Source organism: Puma concolor, chromosome D3 (assembly GCF_028749965.1).
Source record: "Puma concolor isolate L17-30 chromosome D3, mPumCon1.1.hap2, whole genome shotgun sequence".
Lineage (NCBI taxonomy): Eukaryota > Metazoa > Chordata > Mammalia > Carnivora > Felidae > Puma > Puma concolor.
This window is the reverse complement of record NC_141678.1, coordinates 40,814,591-40,837,817: the sequence shown is the minus strand read 5'-3', so window position 1 is coordinate 40,837,817 and position 23,227 is coordinate 40,814,591. Positions and strand designations below refer to the sequence as shown.

The 23,227-nt window shown below is 40.7% G+C and overlaps 1 long non-coding RNA gene across 2 annotated transcripts in view; it reads right to left on the bottom strand.

Moving 5' to 3' along the window:
• Positions 1-23,227, bottom strand: part of LOC147575520 (uncharacterized) — a 145,373-nt gene that overhangs the window by 47,428 nt on the left and 74,718 nt on the right. The window contains exon 6 of one of the 2 annotated variants that reach the window (XR_015242474.1): positions 9,547-11,863. The exons of the other annotated variant lie outside the window; for it this stretch is intronic. This is a non-coding gene — a long non-coding RNA (uncharacterized LOC147575520). Of the gene's footprint in view, positions 1-9,546; positions 11,864-23,227 lie in introns of those variants that run through there. 2 annotated transcript variants of the gene reach the window in all.

The window sequence follows — 23,227 nt, the reverse complement described above, 5'->3', positions numbered from 1 at the left end:
GAGGTGGTTTTGAGAGGAACTGACAGAGGCTGTGCTCTGTGTGGGAGATGCCCTGCTGCAGTCAGGTCAGCCTGAGGGGATGCTGAGAGATAGTGGCCAGATTCAAAGTGCAATTAGAGGTTGGACAACTATGCAAAGCACAGTAGTAGAGAGGGGCAGAGGGAGAGAGGGAATCTTAAGCAGGCTCCACACTGAGCAGGGCTCGATCCCATGACCCTGGGATCATGACCTGAGCCGAGATCAAGAATCAGACACTCAACCAACTGAGCCACCAGGTGCCTCTAAATAATTTTTTTTTTTTTTTGAAAAGCCACCTGAGGCACCTAACTGGCCCCACATTGGGCGTGGAGCCAACTTAAAAAAAAAAAAAAAAAGCCTCTTAGATCCAACCACATGATTCATTATTTGTGGCCAGAAAATTCCTATTAAGAAAGAAGAATCTTCTGTTTGGAATGATTAAAAAAAAAAAAGAAACAGGTTCTGAAATGGATAGTGATGACAGTTGTACAACATCATGAATGTACCCAATGCCACTGAATTGCACGCTACTGAAATATAGTTAAAGTGGTAGCATTTCATGTGTATATTTTACAACAGTTAAATTTTTTTTAAGGCAGAACCCCAAGACAGGGCAGAGGACTTCGAACTCTCTTTGGTCTCTTTGAGCCTGTAGAAACACTTAGTAGGTATTGGTAATAGTATATATAGTAAGCATCTGGTCTTTGGAGGCACACAGGCCTCGCCTCACAGGAGGTCGTACCCACACTAGCTGTGGGAGGGAGCAACCTCCCTGGGTCTCAATTTCTCATAGTTAAGAAAGATAGAAACTAACAAGTAGAGCTTTTGCTAAGATTAAATAAAATAAGTGTGGGATTTAGAATATACCGACTTAGTTCCACCTAACCCCTAGAGCTATTTATTTATTTATTTATTTATATTTTAAGCAGGCTTCCACACCCAATGTTGGGCTCGAGATCAAGAGTTGCATGCTCTACTGACTGAGCCAGCCAGGCACCCCTAACCCCCAGAGCTTTTTAAAACTGTGTTCAGACTCTACTCCAACTGGACACCCACGACCATTGATAGGGCCTAAAAAATGATGGCCCCTAGTGTTGAAAGCAGACATTCGCATCAATTAATTTAGTGCTTCAGTGTTTTAGATACTTTCTACCATTATCTACATTTCATCTGTCCTGATAAAGAAGATTGCCCCTCCTATACCTCCACACCTGCTGGCACATGACAACACAATTGATTGTCTTATATTAGTGCTGTGGGTGTTGAATTTTCAGATTTAATTGTTATCTTATCTCTGCCAGTTTGGTGATAATATCCTGGGGGGAAGGAAGGGTAATCAGCTTTGCAGGAGAAGCAGGATAAATTGGGATCTGCCCTGCTTCAGAGTAATCACAGTGGACCACTCACTCAGAGTAGCTCAGCGCGTCAATACTTTGGAGTCACCAGTTTCCCTGTGTTACCCGGGAATGCAAAGGGTACTTCCATCTCTCCATATCCTTCTTGTGATTTAAAATTTCTCAGATTTTTAAAAAGGATCCGTCCCTGATGATAACAATTTATATTTTCCCCATATAAAATGGCCAAATTCTCTAAACCTGTACTCTTCCAGAGTTATTAACTCATCCCTTTAGGAATCTTGTAGGTTAGGTGGCACAGTTATAACCACTTAACTAATGGCTTCTAGAGAGAACAGGAACTGCCTAGAATAGAAGGTTGATCTACTGATTTGACAAATATATACTGAGCACTGTTCAACATTATCCTCATTTTATAGAGGTGAAAATGAGGTACGGAGAGGTTAAGTCACTGTGTTTGGATGCACAGGTAACAGGTGGCAGAGCCAACAGGTGCTGGAGGCCATGTGCTTGTTACTGCCCAGACTCACTGGGTGCCCAGGTGCTCTGCCCAGCTGGGACTACCAGGAAGACAGCAGAAAAGGCCCTGACTCTAGCTGCAGAAATGCACCAAATCCCCACTGCTATAAGAGAGAGACTGTTCCTCACCTGCTCACATGTCCCAGAAGAAAAACATCAGACAGTTAAGTGTTTAATATAACTGAATAATGGGGCTTTTGACTAAACACCACTCTAAAGAATGATACTCCACTCCAGTAAAGAGTATGCAAAATAGAATTTTAAAATAAGGAGGCAGAGTGGCTATATCCGAATGATCCTGTCCCCAAGACTGAAGCAAGGTGGAGAAAAAGAGACTGTGACTGCTTATTTAATAGTTTCTAGAAAGCAGTATCTGGTTACCACTTCCCCTAGCTGTCTTGGTCGATGGATTCCTGCACAAAGGAGAAAGAGAGAAGGTCATCAAATCCAAATAACTTCAAACCAACTCCCAAAGCAAAGCCTGGCAAATAACCCGCTGCCTGAATCTGAGCGAGCTCTGCGGCAGGGAAAGGAGCTCAGCTGGGCGCCGCCCACCAGCTGCCTGAGATAGCCAATAGAAACGCAGCACGCCCAGTGATATTTGCATTGCGGATAAACAATGAATAATGGGGTTTTTTTAAATGAGTATGTCCGTGTTATCAATTCAAATGTAACTGGGCGTTCTGTATTTTATCTGGCAACCCTACTCCAAAAACTAAAAGAAAAAGAAAAAAAGTGTACATAGTATAGTTTCCCTTAGATGCCTTAGCTTTCCCCGCCTCCTTACACCACAGAGCTGAACTTCTTTCTCTAAAGAAAAACATTGTATGTGAAACCATGTAAGGAATTTAATGTGTCTGATAGAATTCAAGGCAGCGTACCAGGGTGTAAAGGGAATTTTATTATTGTTCTTCCCTAGTGAAAGAAACAATTAAAAGTTGTGTAGACTGGGGTGCCTGGGTGGCTCAGTCGGTTAAGCATCCCACATCATCTCAGGTCATGATCTCATGGTTCTGTGGGTTGGAGCTCCACATCTGGCTCTGTGCTGACAGCTCAAAGCATAGAGCCTGTTTCGGATTCTGTCTCCCTCTCTCTCTGCCCCTTCCCTGCTTGTTCTCTCTCTCTCTCCCTTAATAATAAACACTAGGGGAGAAAAGTGTTGTGTAAACTACTGGGCTGAGAATGTGGAGAAACGGGTTCTAGCTGCGTACCTAGTCCAGCATCCCCGTTATGTCCTTCCCTCTCCCCAGCCCCTTTCACCCCTCCTCAAAACTCGGATCCTGGAAAGCACAGAGTTTTCTTCCCTTGGCAGAGGGTGCCCACTTAGTGGTAAAGGCTGGAGGAAGACAGGTGGAGAAGCGAATTTGTGTATGTTTGTGTGACTGCAGGCTGAGAACAAACTGTAACTTCATATTTAAAAGCACACATTTATTGGGGCGCCTGGACGGCTCAGTCAGTTAAGTGGCAGACTCTTGGTTTCAGCTCAGGTCATGCTCTGTGCTGACAGGGCTGAGTGTGCTTGGGGTTCTCTCTCTCTCTGCCCTTCCCCCACTCATCTCTGCCTCTCTCAAAATAAATAAATAAACTTAAAAAAAAAAGCACACACTTATTTAATTAACATAGTGAGATATTTTAGCTATTATATCCATACTATGTGTGCCTGCTTTTATAGTCAGAAGTGAAAATGATACATATCTGTCCTTCAAGAGAGAGGTAGAAAGAAATGGGTGTTAGCCTAGTTCTGCCATAGTTCCCAGCGGTGGATTGTTTCTGAGGGTCACATTCTTCACGTATGACAAGGCAGAGCTGCAATGACAGCTCTAAGATCTCTTCCTGTTCTAGAACTTTTTGACATGACAATTCCTCAATGGGCCTTTGTAGGCTTCAGGAATTTTGTACCTTAGAAAAGGGAATTCATATCCCTGGTAGGCTGGTTTCAGCTGAGAGACAAAATAGCTCCAGCTTTACTACTGAATACCATCATAAAATGAAAAAGATTGAACTTTAGGCACATACACAAAAATCCATGTGCAATAATAGTGACATTCATTCTCTTGCACCAGTAAAACTTGCCAAAGGAATAGTTGTTCAAAGCCTGTCGCCTCCAGGCCCTAGCGCGCCACCCTCCTTCTAAAAGAAAATTAACCCCTTTGTGTCATGACACAAGCATATTCACACTCCAAGTGGGAAACAATGAGACACTATAATCATAAAATTTCCGTGCCTAACTGTCTAAGCAGGTTCAGAGTGGTATGATATTACTTCTTTTGGGGGCCATTTCCCAGGTGCAAAAAGACTTCCACAGTCATTGTGATTACTTGTTTATGATTATTAGTAATGACAGCATTCCCCAGGCTTCCATGAAAATAGTACTTAACATCTCCAACCCGAGACTGTCCATTGGGCAGTAGTAATTCTTCCCTTACCCACATTTATATTTTGTATCTTGATTATTTAACTCTAAATATTAACAAGTTCTATTATTAGTAGATTGCTGAAATTGGTAGGAATCCTATAATTCCTGTACTATGTGTAAAGGAAAACAGAATGGCTAGATATTTAAATATGGCCAGGCATAGCCAAATTCAGTTGAATTTATATACAAAGTTTTAGAGAATCTAAACTTAAAACTTCAAAAAAAAATTTTTTAATGTTTATTAATTTTTTTAGGGTATGCATATATTTATTTTGACCAAGTTTTCCAGATTACATTGCATCATGGAGGCACCAGTGTATATTCCTGCTAATTTGTTCATGGGGGTTCCCATATCCTCACTTTTTTATGAACATTGGTATTTCCTTAATAGTTTTTTTTTTTAATTTAAAAATTTTTTTTAAATTTACATCCAAATTAGTTAGCATATAGTGCAACAATGATTTCAGGAGTAGATTCCTTAGTGCCCCTTACCCATTTAGCCCATCCACCCTCCCACAACCCCTTCAGCAACCCTCAGTTTGTTCTGTGTATTTATGAGCCTCTTATGTTTTGTCCCCCTCCCTGTTTTTATATTATTTTTGTTTCCCTTCCCTTATGTTCATCTGTTTTGTCTTAATATGAGTGAAATCATATGATTTTTGTCTTTCTCTGACTAATTTCAGTTAGCATAATACCCTCCAGTTCCATCCACACAGTTGCAAATGGAAAGATTTCATTCTTTTTGATTGCCAAGTAATACTCCATTGTGTGTATATATATCTTCTTTATCCATTCATCCATCGCTGGATATTTGGGCTCTTTCCATACTTTGGCTATTGTAGATAGTGCTGCTATAAACATGGGGGTGCATGTGTCCCTTTGAAACAGCACACCTGTATCCCGTGGATAAATGCCTAGTAGTGCAATTGTTGGGTTGTAGGATAGTTCTATTTTTAGTTTTTTGAGGAACCTCCATACTGTTTTCCAGAGTGGCTGCACCAGCTTGCATTCCCATATTAATTATTTTTTGAGAGAGAGAGAGAGACAGAGAGACAGAGTGCAAGTGGGGGAGGGCAGAGAAAGAGGGGGAGACACAGAATCTGAAGTGGGCTATAGGTTGTGAGCTTTCAGCACAGAGCCTGTGGTGGGACTCACACCCACAAGCCATGAGATCATGACCTGAGCCGAAGTTGCTTAACCGACTGAGTTACCCATATGCCTTTAAAAAAATTTGTTTAATGTTTATTTATTTTTGAGACAGAGAGAGAGAGAGAATGGGGAGGAGCAAGAGAGGGAGACACAGTATCCAAAGCAGGCTCCAGGCTCTGAGCTGTCAGCACAGAGGCTGTCTCAGGGCTGAGCATAGAGCCTGCTTAAGATTCTCTTTCTGTCTCCCTCTACTCCCTCCCTCTCCAACTTGCATGTGCCCTCTTTCTTAAAAAAAAAAAAAAAAAAAAAAAAAAAAGGAAAGAAATATAATATGGGGCATATATATCATTTTAAACTTTCTAGTAGCCACATTAAAAAAAGTAAAAAGAAACAGGTGAAATTAATTTTAATAACATATTTTACTCAATATATCCAAATACTATCATTTCAATATGTAATCAATATAAAAACAGATATTTTACATCCTTTTTTTTCATACTGAGTTGTTGAAATTCTGTGTATATTTTGTAGTTACAACATATCCCACTTTGGATGTGCCATATTTCAAGTGCTTAGCAGCATATGTGGTTGCTGGCTGCCATACTGGATGGTGCAGATGTGGAGACTAACTTATCTGCTCCAGTGCTGCTATGGCAGAGATTAATAATCCCCTCCTAACACTCATTTTTCCCTTTTAGTTTAATAACAGAACCGCAGTTTTTAGGTTCTATATGTTAGCCTTCCCTGCTGTTCAGTGTGGTCATGTAACCAAGAGCTGAGGCCAACCAGAGGTAAGCATCAGTATCTAGTACAACCAAGATATCTCCTTATCCAAAAAAGGCACATGTTCTTTGTTAATACTACCAGTGCTTAACATCTGGCTTAGGAGAAACATTTTTTTTTCTTTTAGAGAGAGTAAATAATGTATAGACTCATCAAATCACTGTGTTATACTCATGAAACTAATGTAACACTGTATCAACTATACTTCAATTGAAAAGAAAAAAAGGCAGAGTTTGCTCAGTTCTCTCTTCTGGAGCTCTAGGAGTGTTTTCGGCCTTCTCACATCTATTGGAATGAGCCTTGGAATGCCATCATGGAGCTATCATAGCCCTGGGCTGCTGCTGGCTTCTGGACTGCTACGTGAGAGAGAAAAAGACTTCTGCCTTGTGTAAATTATTGATATTTTGAACTTTTTCTGAGCCTAATCTTAACCAATGTACTTCCAGAAGATGGATTTTGCCTACAACAAAATTAGTCACAACCAGTAGCAGGAAGCCTTGGGAAATACTTTGTGGCAATGTCTTCTCCGGCGTCTTATCTTACTCTGGTCAGTCCTCTAGAAATGTTCTAAGTTCTACATGCACAAAGACCCTTTGACTCACCAAATAACCCTGAGAAGGGAGCTCTCTCATAGGTGGTTAACAGCCACATTGGAAGAGAAACAATCTCACTGTATCTCAGTTGCCCCAAACTACCTACTGCCTTGTGCTCCAGTAGGTGGGAAAATGTCAGTTATACAGACTAGAAGTTCAGACTATATTTCTCCTTTAAGATTTAAAGTTGAAACATAAAAGTATCCTTTCCCAGCTCACAAGGGTCAAGTAGAACACATGATGCACAAGGCTGCATCTGCTATCACATTCATAATGAAAAGGGTTTTATTGAATCCTTCAGAACATGTGTCTTTGAATACAAAAATGCTTGATAGGCAATTCAGACCAAATAAAAAGGGATATGAAGTGCATTGAGCATGGCAGTGTGAATGAGCCTGGAAGAACCCCTGGGATCACCTGAGCCATAAACTTTTGTGACCAGAAACCCTCCTTTTGTGAGAGGTGCTGCACCCAGACTTTATTTCCCAGAGACCAATGGCTTCCCTCCCTGGCCAAGGGCCTAACACCAGGACGAGGCAGGCACTGAATGGCAGGTGGTGACCATTAAGAGACCCACCTTGGGGGGGGTGCGGGGGGGGGGGGGGGGCTGGGTGGCTCAGTCAGTTGAGTGTCTGACTTTGGCTCAGGTCATGATCTCGTGGTTCATGAATTCGAGTCTTTGAGCCCTACTTCTGACTCTCTGCTGTCAGCACAGAGCCTGCTTCGGATCCTCTGTCCACCTTGCTTTCTGTCCCTCCCCCACTTGCTCTTTGTGTCTCTCAAAATAAATAAATAAACTTAAAAAAAGGGAGAGAGAGAGAGAGAGACCCACCTTACAAAACTGAAGAAAAAATTACTAAAATTTAAAAAATATGGGGTGCCTGGGTGGCTTGGTTAAGCGTCCAACTTCAGCTCAAGTCATGACCTCAGGGTCTGTGAGTTCAAGCCCTGCATTGGGCTCTGTGCTGACCGCTCAGAGCCTAGAGCCTGCTTCAGATTCTGTGTCTCCCTCTCTCTCTGCCCCTCCCCTCCTCACTCTCTCTCTGTCTCTCAAAAATAAACATTAAAAAAATTTTTTTTAAATAAATAATACATTTACCTCAACTACTTTGGGAAAAGCTCTGACAGTTTCTTTATAAACTAAGCATACACCTACCCTATGAGCCAGCAATTCCAGTCCCAGGTCCTTGCTCAAGAGGACTGAAAACACATATCCACACAATTGTACAGGAACAGTTATAGCAGCTTTCTTCACAATAACCCCAAACTGAAAATAGCTAGGCATCCATTAACATGGGACTGGCTAAACAAGCTGTAGTCTACTCATGCAATGCAATTCCATTGGGCAATAGAAAGTGATGAATTACTGAAATAGTCAACAGTACGGATGAAACTCAAAACAATTAGGCACAATGAAAGCAGCCTTACACAAGAGTTCATGCTGTATGATTACATTTATATGAAATTCTAGACCAGTCCAAACTAATCTATCGTGGAGAAAAATAGACAATCCAAGAAAAGAAATGAAGGAACCAATTCCATTGACATTAGCATCAAAAAGAATAAAATAGGTATGAATCAACGTAGCCAAGGAGGCAAAAGACCCTGAAAACTACAAAACAGTGCTGAAGGAAATCAAGGGACAAAAAGGTTACTGTTTCCTTGAAGTGTTACAAGCTCTTCTATATGTTAAACCCAAATATACCTTTTGACTATTTCACCCTGGGTTCCCTAGAACAATCCACAGCAAGCTGCTGTCTTCTCCACATTCCAAATATCTGAAAGCGGCTGACAAATATGTGAAAATGGCTCCTATATATCTCTTTGTATCATTTCCTAAGGACTTGATATTTTCTATAGGACATGGTTTGACAATATCTTGATATCCTGGCTGCACTCCAGTTTACAACAGTTTTGCTGTGCTGTTGTTTTTAATGATATCTACGAAGGAGCACAAGGCCCCAGATAATAGCTAGGATGTGATAAACTAGGATTATTTAGCTTAATCTAGGAATGTCATCAAACATTTAGATCATGCTTTTGAGTCTGCAGTCTGGCCAGTTCTTTTCTCTCCTGTATTTGTGAAATAGACACTGTTTAACCTAAATGCATTGTTTTCTAGTTAAAATTCTTCTTACAGTGTTTTTAATGTTTATTTCAAAAAAACTTTTTAATGTTTATTTATTTTTTGAGAGAGAGACAGAGTGCGAGCAGGGGAGGGGCAGAGAGAGAGGAAGACACAAAAATCTAAAGCAGATCCAGGCTCTGAACTGTCAGCACAGAGCCCAATGTGGGGCTTGAACTCACAGACCATGAGATCATGACCTGAGCTGAAGTCGGAGGCTTAACTGACTGAGCCACCCAGGCATCCCTCTTCTTACAGTTTTAATTCATGTTCTAGCCCTGAAATCGTTGTGGACCTTGCTGTTATCTGTCATATAAGCTATCCCTCCCAGGTTTTCAACACCAACTTATTAAATAAGCATGCCTGATAGCTCTTTACCAAAGTAAACATTAAAATATAAAACAAGAATCCCCAAGGTATATCATCAGAAACACTTATCTCCAATTTGACACTAATCAGTTAATCATTTCTGGTGCAGTTGTTTAATCAGCTGAAATAATATAGAAGGTCATTGGCTGAGCATAAATAATCCTGAAAAAAAAAAAAAACCCACTTAACACCATTTAAAACAGAAAAAAATCCATTAAATATTGAAAATAATGTTTTATTGGAATGAATCTTAAAAAAAAAAAGCAAACGTCTTGCAAATGAATTCATTTTACTTGCAAGTTAACAAAATTTCAGTTATGATGGCAATAGTGCATCAGTTCTGAGAACAAAAAAGAATGGCTCGAGTCTTGTTATTTTATGAAAGGAGGGAGATCTTCTGACAAAACTATGACAGCAAGGTGTGGTCATCTTCATTTCATTTTTGGCATTCAGATTATCATCATAAAGACAGCCATTTCTGCAAAAATATTAGAAGGCTTGATTCATTGTCTTGATATCCTTACTTTTCCTTTTATAGTCAAGTAATTCATTTCTGTGGTCCTTTGAGGGCTTCGTGAATCTTTTCTTCCTCAATTAAGTCTGACTCTTCCAGATCTCTTTTTTTTATTTTCTATTTTGGATTTCCTCCAAACAATTCTCTGAAAGACTTCTTGAAGTCCAGCATCTTTTGCAAGATTTATAATTTCACTTCACAATTGATTTGAATCCCTTCAAATAAGATAGCTATTTAAATGGATTCTGGATCCAGCTCATCCAGGTTGAAATCCTACCTGACCAAGAGCCTCAATTCTATAAAATGAATTAATAATATTCACCTTAAGAGGCTTTAATAGTATTAAGTGAGTACATATGGGTAATGCACATAAAACAGTGCCTGGCACATAGTAAGCATTTAATATCATAGTGCCTATTTTTAGTAATGTATTATACAAGAAAATCAGCAAGCCATCAACAGACAAAGGAGTTGGTGATTTGGGTTGGGACAGATGCTAGTATCAAGTGATGTTATGAGCTAAATTATGTCCCCTGGAATTCCTATGTGGAGTCCTAACCTGCAGTACCTTAAATAGTGACTATTTGAAGATAGGGTAATGCCTCCTGCAAGTTTAAAAGAAGCCATCAGAGTGGGCTATAATCCAATATGACTGGTGCCTAATAAGAAGATGAGATTTTATTTAAAAAAAATTTTTTTTAAACGTTTATTTATTTTTGAGACAGAGAGAGACAGAGCATGAACGGGGGAGGGTCAGAGAGAGGGAGACACTGAATCTGAAACAGGCTCCAGGCTCTGAGCTGTCAGCACAGAGCCCGACGTGGGGCTCGAACTCACGGACTGCGAGATCATGACCTGAGCCGAAGTCGGCCACTTAACCGACTGAGCCACCCAGGCACCCCAGGAAGATGAGATTTTTTAAAAAATGTTTATTTATTTATTTTGAGAGAGAGAGAGAGAGAGAGAGCATGAATAGGAGAGGGGCAGAGACAGAGAGTGAGAGAGAATTCCAAGCAGGCTCCATGCTGTCAGCACAGATCCCAATGAGGGACTTGAACTCACAAACCTTGAGATCATGACCTGTGCCGAAATCCAGAGTCAGATGCTTAACCAACTGAGCTACCCAGGCACCCCAGAAGAGGAGATTAGGGCACAGACACACAGAGGAAAGACCATGGGAAGACACAGGGAGAAGAGGGCCATCTACAAGCCAAGGAAAAGGGCCTCAGGAGAAACCAACGCTGTTGATACCTTGACCTTGGACTTCAGCCTCCAGAGCTGTGAGAAAATAAATTTCTCTTGTTTAAGTCCCCCAGTCTGTGATATTTTGTTATTGCCATCCTAGCAAACTAACCCAAGTGAGGAAAGATATTTGAGTGTGACTATCTCACATCAAAAAGTCATTAGTTTTTTTTAAAAGTTCATTTCTAAGTATTTCTGTTACGATCATTTTATTTCTTTGCACCTTTGAGACTGAAGTCTTATGTAGTGAAAACTGGAACACAGCGGATCCTGGAATCAGCAGTCCACATTTCCTGTACACAAGGATGTCATGAGAGACTCCTGGCAAATGTCTTGCTCAAATAAGTCATTTCTGACTACAATATTTTCCTGTTCCTCCAGTCAAGTGCTACAAAATGGAAACAAGGTTGGTTGGCCTGAGCTCAGATTTCAGGGAACTCAAGAGAGTGCCTAGCAGTCACCACTTTTCTTTAATAAATACGCACAAAGCCCCTTTAATCATTCATTGGAGTTTCGCTGAAGCTCAGCATTAAACTTCACCAGTGCACAGATCCATAAGTCGCTTTTCCTGTTGGGCTGGAAAATCTGGAACTCATTTGCCCATCTCCGGTCTTTTGCCGGCTCTCTGTTTCCCCAATTCCTCCCGGTCGGATTGCCCTGTGATCACATCTGCAACTTCTTTCAGGACTCTGGGGTGTCATTTATCTAAGCCGACAACCCTGCTCTCATGTTAAGCAGCTAGATGCTCTTTCCTGCATCTGTCTTGGATTGAAGACCATTCTGTTTGGGACAGAAGACAAAAGCTTTATCGTTTGTGTGGTTTCATGACATATATGCATTTTTTTCATTTACATCGATCATCTGTCTCTTTGTCTTTCCTGGTTCTATCAGTGCAAAATATTATACACTGTCACGAATATCCTTTATGCTGCAAAATTTCATTAAGTAGATATCAGTTGAATGCAAGATATACTATCCAGTGCTGCAGTGATTCCCCGGCTGACTATAAGATCCATTGATATGCTATAATAATTTGTATTATTGTAAGTATACTTAGGAATTTCAAATATAGTCCTATTTTTTTCTCTACTCCTGTGAGTCTTGAACTAATCTTGAATCTTTGGCATATATTACAAACAATATTCTTAAAAAGATAAGTATCAGGGGGCGCCTGGGTGGCGCAGTCGGTTAAGCGTCCGACTTCAGCCAGGTCACGATCTCGCGGTCCGTGAGTTCGAGCCCCGCGTCAGGCTCTGAGCTGATGGCTTGGAGCCTGGAGCCTGTTTCTGATTCTGTGTCTCCCTCTCTCTCTGCCCCTCCCCCGTTCATGCTCTGTCTCTCTCTGTCCCAAAAATAAATAAAAACGTTGAAAAAAAATTTAAAAAAAAAAAAAAAAAGATAAGTATCAGAAGTAATAAATGTTATGTGATAAATCAGGGGCCCCTGGGTAGCTCAGTTCATCGAGCATCTGACATTGGCTCAGGTCATGATCTCAGTTTGTGAGTTCGAGCCCCACATCAGGCTTGCTGCTGTCAGTGCAAAGCCTGCTTGGGATCTTCTGTTTCCCTCTCTCTCTGTCCCTCCCCCACTCCCACTCTCAAAAATAAATAAAAGATTTTTAAAAATTAAAAAAATAAATGTCATGTGCTAAATCATACCATGCTGTCCTCCATTAAATAGTGCCACTTTAGAGGCACCTGGGTGGCTCAATCAGTTGAGCATCTGGCTCTTGATATTGTTAGGCTCTGCCCTAACAGCACAGAGCTTGTTTGGGATTCTCTCTCTCCCTCTCTCTCTCTCTCTCTCTCTCTCTCTCTCTCTCTCTCTGTGCTCCTCCCCTGTGTGCACACATTCTCTCTCTCAAAATATGTAAAATAAACTTAAAAAAAAAAAAAGGATTGCATTTAAAAAAAAATGGTGCCACTTTAGGAAAGTATATACTTCTTCCCCTCCATGATTATACTGGTATTATCTAGACCCCATTCAGCGGCTCATGTATCAGATCCCCTAGACACTAGAGAAGGTCTGCAAAGCCATCCACATTGGCACCTTCTAGGATGAAGCCAACTGGAAGCCTGTACTGCCCACCTGAGCCTCATTACCTCAGGGGACAGAGTCCTGTCACCAGCACTTATGTTTCCAGCTCTCGTAAGTCGGGCCTTCACTACTGGTCAACACTTATTCTAACATTTCCACTGACGGACGTGGCAGTACTTCCTAAGGGGCCTGCACAGATAACCCAAGAAACCCATCTCCTCCTGAAAGGAAGAAGTTATGCATGCCCTTCAGGAAATTGTCCTTTTGGCTGTGGTGCCTCAAGTCACTGTAGGAAAGTAGGAGTGAGAAAGAAGGCTAATGGGAGAGAGGCCCCATCCTTGCTTAAACTTGAGCGGATTCATTGCTTTTTTTAATATATTTGGCTTCCTTCTAAGATTTTGTTTCAAGAAAGCCTTCAAGGTGGTTTGTAGTTCTAAGTATATCTGGAGGCTGCACACATCTACTCCTTACTTAAGGTTGCTAGGTTTAGCAAATAAAAATACATGATACCCAATTAAATTCAAATTTCAGATAAACAACAGAATAGTTTTTGTATAATCATGTCTCACATATTGCATAGGACACACTCATACTGAAGAATGATCAGTTGCTTATCTGAAATTCAAATTTAACTGAGTGCCCTGTATCATACCTGCCAGTTTGGTCCTGTTCTTAGTTTGGTCCTATTCTCAGTCCTTCCTCTCACTCCAGATGCTGACAATGTGGCAGGCTGACCACCTCAAAGTGTATCTTGTCTAATAGATCCCTTTTGGTGATTGCCCCTTAAGTCTTTAGCTGCAACCCTTTCCTATTCAGATCTCAGCCTGTTGATCCCTGTCCCTCAGGCCCAGCATACTCCACTCCCAGCTGAACTCTTGAGGAGAGTCTGGCTTCAGGCCCCACTGACCCAGCTCACTTTGACATGGATAATCAGAATGACTGACTCCATTTAAGGCCTGCCAGTCAGGGAAGATGTTCACCTGTGTGGATCACTGGAAACGTCTATATATCAACACTTCCATTTCTCAGTTGGGAAACAAACCCCAAGACTTCATAGGTTTCCACCATGAAGTCTTGACTGAGATTGGTGATCTACAACTGGTTGGTGTTACAGGTTGGAGGAAACAAGGGGCTGGTAAAACGCTATGTGAGTTGCCTTTGGTTGAGAGAATGGGAAGAAGGGAATGTGTTCTGCCATAGCTGTGAAATGAATGGAAGGATCTAGAATGTGGCTTGAAGAAGAATATTGTCTCAGATACCAAGGACATTTGACAGGGTGCTTAGAATGACAGAAAGAGCAAGGAGAATCAGAGTCAAGAGTCTAAATGTTATTCTAGGATCTGCTTGATGAAATTCTGAGGCAGGTATGTAACCTCTCTGAGCTTTCTCTCACATGTAACAGGATGCTTGTGCCTGTCTTGCTGGGTTTTGTGGGAATTAAATAAAATACCACCTAAAGTTGTCTTCCTTCCCATTTCCTTCTATTCTTTCCTAAATTATTTTCTCTGCTGTAAACAAAACAAAACAAAATAAAAGGATTATGGTTTGGAGAGTATAAAGTGAAGAGGTCAAAAAAGAAAAGAAATATCTAGAAATATTAACATTAAAGAAAATTATACAACTTATTTGGAAAATATTCCAATTAAGCAGGAGAATATGAAGAGATTCTGTTTAAAGACAGAACACACACATTTATAGCTTCTCCTTCCAGAAACACAACTGAAAGTATGGCAAAAGGACAAACAAAAGCCATAAACGCTCAGAACAAAGAGAATAACAGAGACGACAATAGCCACAAAATACTGGGAGGCAGAAAGCAGAAGAAAAAGTGAACTGACTTTGCCCTCCATAAGAGGAAGCCTGATTTTCCATGGATAGCACTAGACAATGAGAGAAATGGCCACACCAGTCCAATACAGGAGATAATGAAGACAGGAGGGTCACATCTCAAGCCTCCTCCCCCAAACCTTCAGTGGGATGAATACCCTACCCCACCTTGTCAGAGGACCAAACTTGCTTCCTGAATCCTAGCTGTCAGGCATAAACCTCCCAAGCAGGTAACAATTACAGAGAAAATACCTAAAAAAATTCTGAAGCAAAGGGGCACCTGGGTGGCTCAGTTGGTTGAGCGTCCAACTTCTTCTGCTTAGGTCATGATCTCATGGTTCTTGAGTTCAAGCCCTGTATCGGGCTCTGTGCTGACAGCTCAGAGCCTGGAGCCTGCTTCAGATTCTGTGTCTTCCTCTCTCTCTGCCCCTCCCTAACTTGCTTTCTCTCTGTCTCTCTCTCTCAAAAATAAATAAACATTAAAAAAAAAAATTATTTTTAAATTCTGAAGCCAAGAATGATCCTCAGCCAAGAATGAAGCTCAGCCTTTAGGAAAGCCCAAGACTTACTAGTCTACAGAGAGTCCAAACAGTTTATTACTGCTAAACTTTTGTTATCAGACATTTGAGGGGGAATTACCTATATGAAAAATGTAGTTCTAAACATCAGTGGGGTGGGGGTGGGGAATCAATTCAGAGGAGATCCAGATTATACATATTAATGAAAACTTTAAAAAACATGGGGCGCCTGGGTGGCGCAGTCGGTTAAGCGTCCGACTTCAGCCAGGTCACGATCTCGCGGTCCGGGAGTTCGAGCCCCGCGTCAGGCTCTGGGCTGATGGCTCAGAGCCTGGAGCCTGTTTCCGATTCTGTGTCTCCCTCTCTCTCTGCCCCTCCCCTGTTCATGCTCTGTCTCTCTCTGTCCCAAAAATAAATAAATGTTGAAAAAAAGATTAAAAATAAAAAAATAAAAAAATAAAAAACAGTCATTAATGTCCTCCCAGAGATGATCAAATATTTTATCCATGAAACAAGAACAGGATGTCAGCAAAAATTTCAGAAAAAAACAGCTCTTAGAAATAGAAAATACCCATCTCTAGGATGGCACCAATCATAAGATTATTTTTTTACTACTGTTTAAAAATGCACAATTTTGGGGCGCCTGGGTGGCTCAGTTGGTTGAGCGTCCGACTTCGGCTCAGGTCATGGTCTCACGGTCCGTGGGTTCGAGCCCTGCGTAGGGCTCTGTGCTGACAGCTCAGAGCCTGGAGCCTGTTTCGGATTCTGTGTCTCCCTCTTTTTCTGGCCCTCCCCTGTTCATGCTCTCTCTCTCTCTGTCTGAAAAATAAATAAAATGTTCAAAAAAAATTTTTTTAAATAAAAAAAATAAAAATGCACAATTTTTATTTTTACCTACTGAAAAACTTTTAATATGGCTTAGAGATAGATGTATTATAGCTCATCACCATTGTGTGTGTATGAAAATATAAGAAAAATGCATTACTTCCTAAACATCTTCACATTCAGACTTTGAATCTTCTGAAACCACTTCCCAAGTCAGAATCACTGACATCTTTTCTCCTTTATTGAATTCCTTTCTTCATGCCATTAGAGTACAGAAATGCATCATTTCTTGGCCAATTACTCCACTGGAATTTTAGGGACTTTTTCCCAAGCTACTGATATCTATCTTTCAAATTTTAACTCTAGCACTGTATTTTTTACTTACATCATAGTTTCATCTTTTCTTGATTGAGCTGTACATTACTGGATGTCATGCACTTCTCTTCAAAGTCAGCAGGAAGCTTCTGATCAGCTGAAGTTCAAGGCTTCAGTGATAATCTTGCACAAGGTACAAGTTGGTCATATGAGCTCCTTGTTGCTTTGATATTTCTTTCATTTATTCCAAGGCATTTGGCTTTTTCCTTGCCTTCAACTACATTTCTTGACATGTGTGGTATCAACAATGCTTATAACTCATGTGAGATGACAAGTTTGTATAAGCAATGACAATGGTGCTATGACTACTGCCTGGACAACAGTCATTGTAATGGGCCATTAGTTATGAAAAAAATCCTGATTTTAGAGGCTTTAAAATCTTGAAAAAATGTACACCTTGGAATCACTGAAGAGCATTAAAAAAAAAAAATAACACTCACTAGAGGAGATAGAAGATTTAAGAAATGTCTCAGAAAGTGGGGGGGGGGGGGGAGGGGAGAGGGGGGAAGACAGAGAAAGAAAATAAAAAAGGCAAGAAAATTGGGACCGAATACAGAATATCCAGCAAATAAATATAAGGAATTTGAGAAAGAAGAGAGAACAGACCAAATGGAGGGATAAAACAAACAAACAACTCGAGAACATTTCTCATAACCAACATACAAGAGTTTTCAGATGGAAAGGGCTCACCAAGTGCCCAGCACAATAGATGAAAATAGCAATACTCAAAGGCACATCACTGTGAAATGAGGGAGAGAGCATGACCTTGAAAACTTCCAAAAAGGAGGGGCATCTGGGTGACTCAGTCTATTAAGTGTCTGACTCTTGATTTTGGCTCTCATGGTTTGTGGGATTGAGTCCCACACCGGGCTCTGCACTGACAGTGTGGAGCCTGCTTGGGATTCTCCCTCTCCCTCTCTCTCTGCCCCTCCCACACACATTCTCTCTCTCTCTCCCTCTTTCCAAATAAATAATAGAAACTTTAAAAAAAAAATTCCAAAAAGGAAAAAAAAAAAAAAAACAGATTCCTTATAAATAATCTGGTATTAGAATGACTCTAGATTTCTTATGGCCACATTGTAAACAAAGAGAATAAAGTAATGTAAAAATTCTCAGGAAAATAATACTTAGATTCAAAATTCTATCTCCAGACAAATTATCAATTAAATATGAGACTAGAATAAAAATGTCTCCACACATGCAAAGTCCCAAAACATTTATCTCCAACTACCCTTGGAAGATATTAGGGGAAGATACCCAAGGAAGTACTCTACCAAAATGAGCGAATAAACCAAGAAAGAATTCAGGGAATCCAACAAAAGAGAGCTGTAAAAAGAATCCCCAGGAAAAAAGTGGAGGAAATCCAAGATGATAGTTTTGTTGTGAGCCTAGATAGTAACCAGCCTAGCAAAGAGGAGGTCAAAACAGTTGGGGAGAGAAAATTCCAAGAAGATGAAACTGATAGAAAATCACTTATATTGACAAGAGATTTAGACCATGGGGAAATACATTGAAATATATTAGATATGAGTAAGTTGCTTAGAAAACTAAGCAAAGAGGAAAAAATCTTGACAATTACTAACTCCAGGGAAAATATAAAGTTGAGGAGTAATCATAGTATACTATGACTTAATCAGCAGTGACTAGCATTTATAGTCACAAAAAAGAAATCCCCAAATACCAATATACCCCAGATTGTGATATATCTTGAGTAGGGGGTGGGGTTGGTCACATGTGTATGATATAGGTGCAGTGGAAAAGTTAATGACAGAACACAAAATCCTCACCTTCCAATGTGGGAAATTGGTAGATATAGTGCCCAGAAGTAAAAAATCAACAAATAGTGGTACAAGCATGTTATTAGAGATGTGAAGATAAGGACAAAAAGTTGTGGTTAAAAGTGTGAGTGGTTCCTTCTGGGGATTGTTAACCAGAGCGAGGAAGCAAGGGCTGTGTAAGGGACTGTTTGTTTTCACAATAAACCTTATAGAATCATTTGATTCATCAAAATGCTTAATAAAAAAATTGAAACAACAAAATATGTGGAGAGTAGAAAAAATAAAAGAGGCATTAGAATGAAGAGATCACCAGAATCTATGCATGGGCCCAACTCTTTTAACCTCTCTGACATTCAGTTTCCTAACCTATAAAATATAAAATTATAGTATGGTTCCTAATGCCCTGCATTGATTGCAAGAGATCAATACAGTAAGATACGTGTAAAGGTTTTATAAATCTAAAACTCTATAGAAATGTAAGGACCTGTTTTTATTAACTGCACAAGGCAACACGCAGGCTCTTTGATACTTGTTTGCAGCCCTCAGAAAACTTGAACCCAAAACCACAGCTGTGCAGAGATATTATGGCTAATCCTTACAGAAAAGAATATGTTGCTACCTTCCACAGGGCACTGTGGCTGCTCTTATGAATGTTCATGGAGTTTGAAGTGAAGCTAGTGTTTCATGCTGTGTGCTGGGTACATATCCAGTGTGTATTGTAAGATACTTCCCAAGGTGGCTTCTGAGCCATCTTGTCTAGATAACCACACGCAAAAAAGGCCAAGTTTGTAGTATAGCTAATAACATTGTACAAATTTCAATTTCCTGGTTTTGATAATACTTTATGGTTATGTAAGATGTTATCATTGAGGGAAGCTGGACGAAGAGTACCCAGGAAGTCACTGTACCATTTTTGTAACTTCTTGTAAGTCTAAAATGAATTATAGAACAAAACGTTAAAAAATAAAAGTACCCAGATCTGCTCAATGCCCCAAACGAAAGGGAATTCAAGCTACATCTGGGATGCAAAGAGACTGTTCTTTCGAGGAAATGCTGCATCAACGCCCTTCTAGGCTGCTCTCTTCTTGCCAGGAAGGAATGATCTTTTACGAGATCTGTTTTCCTGAACCATTTGCTCAATATCTCTCCTCAAACCACTGTTTTATTTTGGCCATTAAGAACAATTACCAGGTACAGTCATCCACCTTGAAGAAGGAAAAGAGTATAATCATTTTGCTTACTTTCAGATAACAAAGCCGGAAATCAGAAGTCCTGGGGTAACCTGAAAAAATCCCAACTTCGTTTTATTTAAGGATGCCAAGACTCCTTGTGCCACTGGCACTGTAGGAGGAGGGATTTCCTGCATGCTGAATAACTATTGCAAGATGTATTAGCCCACAGCTTTGGAAGTTCCAGATTTCTTGGCACCAAGGGATTATAAATAATCCTCTCCGCTCCCCTTGACTGTTGGAGGACTTTCAAAATGTTTTCTAGGCCTCAACCCTCCTGCCCTTTGATCTTGTCAGGGGGAATGCAAGACATCAAGTTATTCATATGCTAGACTAGTTGCAGTGTCTTTCCAACTTTAGGGTGCATAGGAATCACCTGGAAAAAACACAGATTCTCAGGCCACACCCCCTGAAGCTCTAACTCCATAAATCTGGGCTGGGGCCAATTATCTCCAATATTGACAATTGACAATATTGACCGTAGATCACACTGTGTAAATCACTGGCAGAGGGTACTTGGCTTATAAAAGATCAAGAAAAAGCCTTATTAGACAGAAGGTTTAATTAAAAGGCATATAGAAATCAAAGGGTTTGACATGAGAATTGAATTGTTAACAAATGAAAATGTGGTCATGGTTTATCAGCTCACATTTTAGATTTAATAATCCTTTCAGTAATCATTTAAGAATGAAAATTTAGGGGCATGGATGGCTCAGTTGGTTAAGCATCTGACTTCAGCTCAGGTCATGATCTCCCGGTGGTGGGATTGAGCCCTGCACTGGGCTCCGCAGGGACAATGTGGAGCCTCCTTGGGATTCTCTCTCTCACCCTCTCTTTCAAATAAATAAATAAACTTAGAAAAATAAGAATGAAAATTTAGAATTGTCCAGTTATTTTCACTTGTGACATATGTCATCAATGTTGTTATTTTTCAGTCCCTTAACTGGGACAAACCGAAGCAGAATTCTTTAGTGTCCCTCCCCCTCCCCCCAATGTTAAGTACTTACATCTAAAGTACACAGACTGGAGGAGCCAAGACGGCGGAACAGCATGGAAGCTTTTTATGTGTCTCGCGTCCATAAAATACCAACCAGCACTAAACCAGACCAACACTAAACCATCCTGCATACCTAGAAAACTCATCTGAGGATTAACACAACAATCTGCACAACCTGAACCACAGAATTCAGCATGTACGCGGCGCGGAGAGATGACCTTGGGGAGTGAGAAGCCGCAGGAAGGGAGGTGGTTTTGCGGGCGGAGAGTGAACAGAGATGGGGTGGGGGGAGAATACGGGAAAACACCCCCCAAAAAAACAGCTGGAGAGAAAGTGGAAACAGCCACAGGGACTGAACTAAAAAAGGGAGAAAGGAGAAAGGAGAGGGCTTAAATTCCATTAAGACTATAAACAGGGGGAGGGCAGAGTCTGAAACTCCACAGCTCCATACCTGGTGAGAAGGGTGAATCCCCAGCAGCAGAGTGGAGTCCGGGGTTCTTCAGGCCACATGGGGAGAGGCGGTTCCCCTGCTGGGAGGACACCTGGTGGAGGCTGTGTGGGTCCCCCAAAGGCAAGGCCCCAGTGGACCTGGGAGAACAACCACATTTGCTGGTGCTGGAACAAGGTCATTAAAGGTAAAGCCTGGTGCCAGATGCGTGTCGTGATTTTCTATAATCCTTGAAACGCTGCTGCTACACGATCTCACGAACTTTTTCTGGGGCGAGCTGGCACCCGGCTACAGCCTCTGAGCATCAGCAAAAGCACGGCCCTGCGAACATTCCTCGGTGCGGCTGGCCCGCGGCCATTGTTCCATGAGACCCTCAGCAGAGAAGCAGAGCTGGACAAAACCGCAGTCCCTCAGAAGTAAGGGGTCCGAAAAAACAGCCGCATCGGAGACAAAACTCAGGAGGGAGGTGTTGCCTGGGGCTTGGTCACAGACTGTGTAAAAGTGGGGAGTGGATGGAAGCCGAAGACAAAGGACAAGTGAGCGATTGCTCATCAGGGAGAACAGAGTTGAGATACTAGAGACTGGGTACCTGGGTGACGCCATTTTCACGGCTCCCGCGCATGCGCATATGCACCTACAAGCACCACGGCACCCCAGTAAGCAAAGCAGCGCCATCTAGTGGAGAACGGAGTCATTACACTAAGTCGCACCGAGCTGGGCTAACCTCGCTCTTCAGGAACACAAGTCTCTCCGCCTGCTTAGTTTATGGACTATAAAGTGCTTCATAGTTTGACTTCTAGGGGAAAATGAAGTAATTTCAGTCACATTTCAGTCTGTTCATTGGTCCATCTATTCAGTTTTCTTTCTTTTTTTTCTTTTTTCTCTTTTTTGTTTCTTTTCTTTTTCTTGAATACAGAAAGAAAAAAATTCATTTTTATTTTCAATTTTTATTAATATTTTTCTTTAATTTTTCTCTACTGTATTTTTTACTTCTGTGTAAATTTTTTCAAATTCTATTTTACTTCCATCATTTCATTTTAGTCTACTTCAGTATATTCATTTTTTAAAAATTTCAAACGATTTTCTTTTTTTCTTATTTCCCCTTTTATTCTCTAATCTATCAAGCTGCTTTCAACACCCATACCAAAACACACCTAGGATCTAGCTTCATTTATTAGATTTTGTGTGTGTGTGTTTGTTTTCAATTTTTAAATTTTAATATTTTTTTAATTTTAATTTTTTCACTTCATTAATTCCTTTTCTCTCTTCAAAACAATGAAACCAAGGAATCCACCCCAAAATAAAGAGCAGGAAGAAACAACAGCCAGGGACTTAACCAACACAGAGATAAGAAGATGTCTGAACCAGAATTTAGAATCACGATGATAAGAATGCTAGCTGGAGTCGAAAATAGATTAGAATCCCTTTCTGCGGAGATAAAAGAGGTAAAGCTAGTTAGGATAAAATAAAAAATGCTATAACTGAGCTGTAATCTCGAATGGAGGCCACGGAGGCAAGGATGGATGAGGCAGAACAGAAAATCAGTGATATAGAAGACAAACTTATGGAGAATAATGAAGCAGAAAAAAAGAGGGAAACTAAGGCAAAAGAGCACAATTTAAGAATTAGAGAAATCAGTGACTCATTAAAAAGGAACAACATCGGAATCATAGGGTCCCGGAAGAGGAACAGAGAGAAATAGGGATAGAAGGGGTATGTGAGCAAATTATATTGGAAAACTTGCCTAACCTGGGGAAAGACACAGACATCAAAATCCAGGAAGTACAGAGGACTCCCACTAGATTCAACAAAAACCGACCATTAACTAGGCATATCATAGTCAAATTCACAAAATACTCAGGCAAAGAGAGAATCATGAAAGCAGCAAGGGAAAAAAAATCCTTAACCTACAAGGGAAGACAGATCAGGTTTGCAGCAGACCTATCCACAGAAACTTGACAGACCAGAAAGGAGTGGCAGAATATATTCAATGTGAAACATATGCAGCCAAGAATTCTTTATCCAGCAAGGCTGTCATTCAAAATAGAAGGAGAGAGAAAAAGTTTCCCAGGCAAACAAAAATTAAAGGAGTTTGTGACCACTAAACCAG